The sequence below is a fragment of the Rhea americana genome, unplaced genomic scaffold, assembly GCF_003343005.1.
Source record: "Rhea americana isolate MKP2758 unplaced genomic scaffold, rheAme1 scaffold_226, whole genome shotgun sequence".
Classification (NCBI taxonomy): Eukaryota; Metazoa; Chordata; class Aves; order Rheiformes; family Rheidae; genus Rhea; species Rhea americana.
In genome coordinates this window covers 201,979-209,138 of record NW_028186342.1, presented here as the reverse complement: position 1 = coordinate 209,138, position 7,160 = coordinate 201,979, and positions in this window count along the sequence as shown.

Here is a 7,160-nt window from a genome sequence, read left to right as displayed (position 1 = left end):
CGGCTGCCCGCGGGAGGCAGCATTGCTGAGGCGCTGTGTCTTTTTCCTGCTCCAGAGACGGTGCTGGTTTCCCTGCTCCCCTCGGGCCTGGGACTCGGGAAACCTGGCACAACTTCTCCGCAGTAGGAAGCGAAGAACTGCCGTGGAAGCTCCCTCAGTGGGAAGCACATTGTGGCTTCGCGTTGGAGGCTCTTAGGGTCTGAAAAGGAACTTGGACTTTCACATCTGTCCCTCTTCTGGCTTTTTAGTATTTGTGCTGCACAATGGCCCAGGGCATTGCAGTTAGTTTTTCTGTGTCATTCTGTCGATGTTGCACATACTCACGGTTGCATAAGTTCTAATAGAGACAAAAAACGTCCGATTTCTGGCCAAAGGCCTTTGCAGTAAATCGCAAACATAGGTTTGTGCTAATGGTAGGCTACTGTTGTTCAAAGATCTATTGCTAAAGACAGCTTCACATCTCTTCTTGAAGATTGCTGGAGTTGTGTTTTCCTCTTTTCTCCTCTCCCAAACCATAAGACTAGTTTTATTTTTCTGATAGTTCTTGATGTGTGCAGGCATTCTGAAAGTCTGCAGAGTAATTGTGTATAATGTCGCATTGTAAGTGTCGCCTGAAATGTGTATGGAACAGCATGGAATCCTAGTGAAACCTTTTGGAAGGGTGAAATTTCATGTGCAGGGCCTTGAAAGTATATTTGACACCTATTAGCTTAAACAGAACAAAATACTCTTTTTTTTTTTCGTATCGTACTCTAGAAAGTTGCATTTTAAATGGCAGAGATGGTGTTACTAGTTTTCTTTTTTGTTTTGCTTCTCTGCAATAACGTGTATCTGTTGTTTTGCACATGCCTATTTCCTTTTTTTTGGTCTCTTTTCTAAACTACAGTGGTTATCTTTTGTTTTGTTTATTCGCATGTCCCACTGTCCTGCCAAATTCCTTCTTTTGCCTGCCCATGCGCACTGTGATATTTAGCATGGGAGTTAAAAACTTCACTGGATACCTGAGAGGTCAGTAAAGGCAGGAGATTTTGCTTTTCTGAGGCAGCGTGCAGCATAGACTTTTCTAATTTCTTCCATTGCAAGAGAAGAAAGGCGGAAGGTATTTAAATTTTTGTATGTTGAGGAGTAGAAAAGTTGGGGTGTTTCTTTTGCAAGGGAATTCAGTTTTTCCTCTTTTCTATGCGTAATATAAGTGTTAGATTTTCTGCTTATTTGACAGAAGGAAGAAGAACATTCTCTTCTTTTATTGTTCCTCTGACTTTTTTCTAAAACTGGTACAGTATGAGTGGACGTGTCCTTCAGTACCTTTTCTTGCTGTGTCCTGGCCAGAGATTAAGGAAGATAAAATGTTCTGATTCTTGATAATGTCTTTGTGCACAGAGCTTTGAATTAGCATCAGGGTAAACTAATGATATTAGTAAGTTTGACACACAATGATGTAGAAGGGTTGTAAGCTGCAGCAAAGGAATGAGGCATGAAGACAGAGACTGCACTGGTTAATGCAATTTAGATTTGGAAAATTGTCTTTCAAAGTGTAAGGGATAATAAAAGCCTTAGCTACTTCAAGCAGCACTTATTCAGAAAAGCTTCTTGTGCCTCTCTTTGTGTGTGAATATTTATGTTTTATTGAGCTGGCAATATATGTAACTTCAGACTATGCTTTGGAGATAGGTTGTTTGTTTGTGTGTTTAATAACAGAACAAAAAACTTCTGGTTGAAAGCGACATTAATTTCTTCTAGATGATACTTGGGTGTGTTCTGGGGAAAAGGGTCTAATCTATTTTGGTAGTAGTATTACTTTATTGGATGAGGATTTTGAGGTTAATAAAGTAAATATATGATGAGTCTTATTTAAATCTAGTCCAGCTTGCTATAACTCAAAAGTCGGAGTTGTTGTAGTGTGAATGCAAATGAATCTCTGCTAATATTACAGACAGTATTATTAGCCTTATTTGCAGTTTGGCAGAGATGCTTGAGGTACAGTCTAAGCTTAGAACTTTCTAAGATATGGCAGAAGCTACCTGAAGGTATTGCAGAGTGTGTATTTTTGAGGAGTGGTTTTAAAAAATAAAAAAACAAACAAAACTGTCACTAATCTTTCATTTGGCATTAACCCTGTAAAGAAGCTTTTTTCTTTCCATAATGTAATAATGTAATAGCAAACAGAAGACTTTATTATGACTGAAGTATGGCAACAGAAGCCAGGAAATCTACATTGTCTATCTCGCTGATCAACTATGTAGACGTGTTAACTTTTCTTCCATTACTTGATTTGTTAGCTTCTAAAAAAGAAGAAATGCTTGCTTGCTCTTTGGTAGATTTCAGAGGATAATTTTTTGCAATGATTGAAAGCTCAGTGAATCTTTTGAAGCCAATTCAGGAACTGTTTGATTTGGGGCATACGTACTGTTGTGCAGAAATGAGAACCATCTCAGAAGTGCTCACCTAGTTTCACTCAATTCTGTTTTTGGGGCATTGCTGCAGGATGCAAAGGGAAAAGAGAGAGAGGGCTATGTTCTGGTTTGTTCAAACTAAAGGCTGTTGAGAAAACTGACAAGCAAGGGCCAGGGATGCTCTCCTCCTTCCCTCACTTTCTGAATATCATGGTGGCTTTTGCCTTTGAAATACTTTTGTGCTGTATTTCTTGTTTTTAATTGTGAATGGAAATAGTATTGTCACTTCCTCTGAGACTATCCCTCAGATCTTGTTTTTAGGTGTTTTTTTTTTTTCCATTTTCCCCCCATGCTATCTTTGTGTGATGCATATTACTTTGCCTTTTATTATCATACTGTATTTTAATATTTCTCCTGTCATTTATTTCTGGATTCTCAGTGTTACTTACTTCCTACTTTACAGGTTTCTGTGTTCTATTAAATAGCTATTTGTCAAAAGAGGTTGTTTTTCCACTTTGAATGTTGTATGATTGGTTGCTTTTCCTGGTAACTCTGTGTGTTGCCCTTCTTGATGATGACCATGTTCCTTGGTTGTGTGTTTACCATTTTCTGTATAAATATTGAGAGCACTAAACAATATACCAGTTCCTCTAGTATTTTTCTTCACAACTTGATTCCTGTTTGTAGTATGTATTAACACTTCTGTTTTTACTGCCAATGTATATATATATTTTTGGGGGGGAAGGGTCTGATAGTAGTATGATGCCTACCGATAGCAGTGTGAAGGTGAGGCCATCAGTCAATTTCAATTAACCATTGCAGTTATTCTTCTCATATAGTCTAGGCAGGTCTTCCTCTTCCCATTTCTGTACAGGAGGCTTTATTCAGTTTCACTGAAGCAAGTGAGGGAGATCTGTTACAGATTTCAGTGGGAGCTGCGTCAGGCTTTTATTACGCAACTTCCCAAAAGCTGTTTTTGCTTGAGGAGTGTGATTGCTTATGCATGAGTTGGGGTGCAGCAACTTCATTTGTCTGTTTTAGATTATTTGAAAATATATGCTTCTGCAGTCTTGGGTTGCTTTTTAGAATTAGCCAAATTCAGAAATACTCAGCAGGAGCTATGACTAGGTATGTATCTTGGGTTGAAAATTGAGAAACATTCCCCCAAGTAGTGAAGCTGTTCTATGAATAATTCCTTGAGCCTTGGCAGGTCTTGCGTCTTATTGTTTCCAGAATTCAAGAGTAAATAGTAATGGAATTTAAAGACCTTTGTAGCGGATACCTTTAAAAAAAAAGTTGCTTAACAAGGTTCTTAGATTTCATTGCTATATTGAAAGTGTGGTTTCAATATTTTTAGAGATATGTGAACATTTCTAAATAGATTTTAAAGAGCAGAATTTCAGCTCAATTGAATGTTTAAGCATTGTAAGTCCTTTCAAATTTACATAGAGTTCCTGGTAGATGAATATAATTTAGCTGAAGCACCTGAAAGTTGTTTACTTGTAGGGTTTTGGTAATACTGGGTGCTGCTTGCAAATATAATACAAATTACCTGGTTATCATATTTGAGTATTATAGTATTCCAGGAGGATTTTTAGTAAGATTCTATTGTTAGATCTTTTTGGCATGGTGACCTGTTGAGTAAACTGAAACTTTGAAACAGTACAAGCCTAAGTACTAAAAGACTATAGAGTATGGAGAAAATAACCATTTATATTAAAACTAAATGTTTTAAATATTTATAGTCTGTTTTTTTCCAGATAACAATTAAATGTTTTCGCTTGTGCATAATTCAGTAAAATGAGTTGGGTAAGGAAAGAAAGCTTTGTCTACTTCTTCAGGGGAAGAATTCATGAGCAGCAGAGGGAAGGTAATTGAGCTAACGCCTTTCATACAATCCAAAGAGTAGAAAGAAAAGCTGAGAAAGGGTGTATTTTTTTTTATTGTATTTATTTATTTTGTAAAGGCACGATGTTTCAGAGCAGTCTGGCTTTGATAGTAGGTTACACGGAAGGATAAGACCTTGGAAATGAGAGGAGGAAAATAGAGTTGATGAGGTGGAGGAGCAATGTGTTTGACCCTACCAGATTTTGTAAATACTAACTGTAAGGTTCTTTCCAGGTATTTAGGGACCATCCCTAAAATCTAGAGCTTGCAGCTGGTAAAAAGAAGGCAGAGGAAAACTACTGATGTAAACAAAATGAGGCAAGAGGTAATTACTCTTAAATCTTGCCTTGTCATTTATGTTAATGTGTAAAGAATAAACACATATTGCTGTACTGGGGGGAAATCGCTGTATGGGGGAAAATGTTAACTAATCCTGAAAAACAAGACCTGCCACTTAGAGGGAAGTTTCAAGCTGCTTTTAGCCAGCTGAAGTTAAATTTGGGGTCTCTTATTCACAGACAGTGTGCCTGTCTTCTCTCTGCTAGTAAGTCAGTCATCTTGTGCAATAAAATGCATTTCTGTAATATAGAGAAGCTCTTAAAAATTCTTTTTTCTTGACAGTTTAGTATTTTATTGCTTTCTAATTGTCACATGAAGCTTTTTGAAATCTTTCAAACATTTCATAGACATTCTGATTTCAAGACAAATAGTGTAGTCAAAAATTAGTAGGTCAGTAAGTAAGTGTTTTAATTGTTAGTTCTGAATTATTTAATCTCATTCATCTTCTGGTCTTATTTTTTAATATTTTCTGTTCTGACTCTCAATAATCTGTTCAGTGATGTATAGCTCTAATTCCTTTTCTTAGTGAAGTCTGCATGGTCATATTTTAAATCCCGGTGGGATTTTGATACTGTTACTATTTCACTGCTGTGGCAGAGCCATGCTCTGGTACTCTGTGTTATCCATTCTTTGTCCATGGGATCAGAAAATCATAAATATTTGTCATATCTTTTGGGCTTTGCTGGAGCCCTCTTCTGTTCTTGGTGCCTTTCACTATGCTGCAACTTCCTGGAGTACCAGCTGTATATCCGTAGAGGACATGAGGGACCTTATGCCCTTTCTGTTACAGCTTATAAATGTGCTCAGTTAGTCTAGTCTCCAGTCATGGATTACTTGGCATTGTGTACCTGAAAATTGTTTTTATTTCTTATTGTTCTCCTGTAATCAGTCTGCATCCTAGAAGAATTGACATGCAAGGAATACCTAAAGTTAATTTGACTAAAGGGAGAGGAGGACACTTATGTGTGTTTCTTCCAGAAAAGAACAGGAAAAGTAGAGCCAGTGCAGTCTTCTTTTGCGTTTTTTTCGTTTATCTTAGCTGTACATTATGATCTGCAAGTACATACTGATTTGATTTACAACCAATCAGAAGAGTACTTGCTAGCTTGTGTAAATAAGATGCTTGCCATTCTGTAGGAGTACTCATTTAACTTTCTTATTGCTTCCTTTTCGCCTTTTCTGGTGGCTTTTTCACCATTACTTCTGTTCTGCCTCTTCTGATAGTTTTTTTCATCAATCTGCAAAATACATGCTTCTGGCTTTCAATCCTGCTGCTTCAAATGATAGATTTATGGGCTTATTATTTAAGTTACAGTCTGCCCCTTGAGTGAGATGCATCCAGAGGAATGTGGGATTGATTGTACAAGAAGTGTTTTTGATGACTCATTGGGTCATCTTGCTGAGTGTAACAATATATGGACCTCATGAAGCTAAGGGAATTATCTTCTAAGAAAAAAAGTGAAATTAAGGTTCTGAACAATGTTTTAGCAAATCCTATGACATCTGCACAAAACTTGTTTTGTTGACACAAATGGCTTGGATTTAGGCTGATCAGTTTTTCTGACCCCTACAAATCTTGGTTTGCTTGATGACCATTAGCTACGCTATGGTCATCAAGCAAATAATATTAGCTATGCTGCTAATGTTAGATTTGGGAGTGACTGACAGGCAAGACATGAAAATAGCTGCTCAAACATCCCTGGCGTCCCTCATCAAATGTTTCTGAGCTGTGCATGCAGGTATCACTTTGAATTAAGTGGCAGTACCTTCCTCAATAGTACCTGCTGGCTTGCTTTCTCCCAGTTTGGTAGTTTACTCAGCAGACCCAGTGTCAATACTGTCTTGATGCTTGTCACCTGATGACTTGTCACTGGCATAAGAGTTGTAGTTGAAGTATTTGTTAGCATCATGGGACTCTTAAGGCACAACTTGTTTAGCTTTGGCCAAAAGAATATTCAAAATCTTAGTAATTTTCTCTTAAATCCTTTTTTTTTTCTTTAATATGAGAAGTGAAAAATACTGACCAGCATCTGGTTAGCATTGCTCTGTATTGTAGGAAGTCAGGAGCTGCTTAAGTCAAATGATCAAGTGGGATGTGGCAGATGGTGTGTGTGTGTGTGTGTGTGTGTATGTATATGTATACACATATATTTTAATGCAGGAGGACTTCAGACTTAAGACTTAGCTTCAGACTCAGGTTACACAACTTCCCCACCCGCCCCAGACCGAGAAAGTCCTTGAGGGTTGCTTGCAGCATTGTAGTGCTGTGTGACCGGTCAAGTGCTCCAGATGACCCTGCTTGACTAGGTGATCTCCAGAGGTCCCTTCCAACCTCAAGCACTCTGTGTGATTCTGTGACTTGTATTAGGTGAAAGAAGTGGAAATAAGTGAATATTGACAGAATAAGAATCAAGCTGTTCTACTACTTGGTTTGCAAAATCTATGTAATGGTGTCATATAAGGATCTTCCTTAATGATAATGTAAAAGGGGATGCTGGCTAATTTTAAGCTTTCTTTTTTAAAGGGAGCCTAGGAAGAATC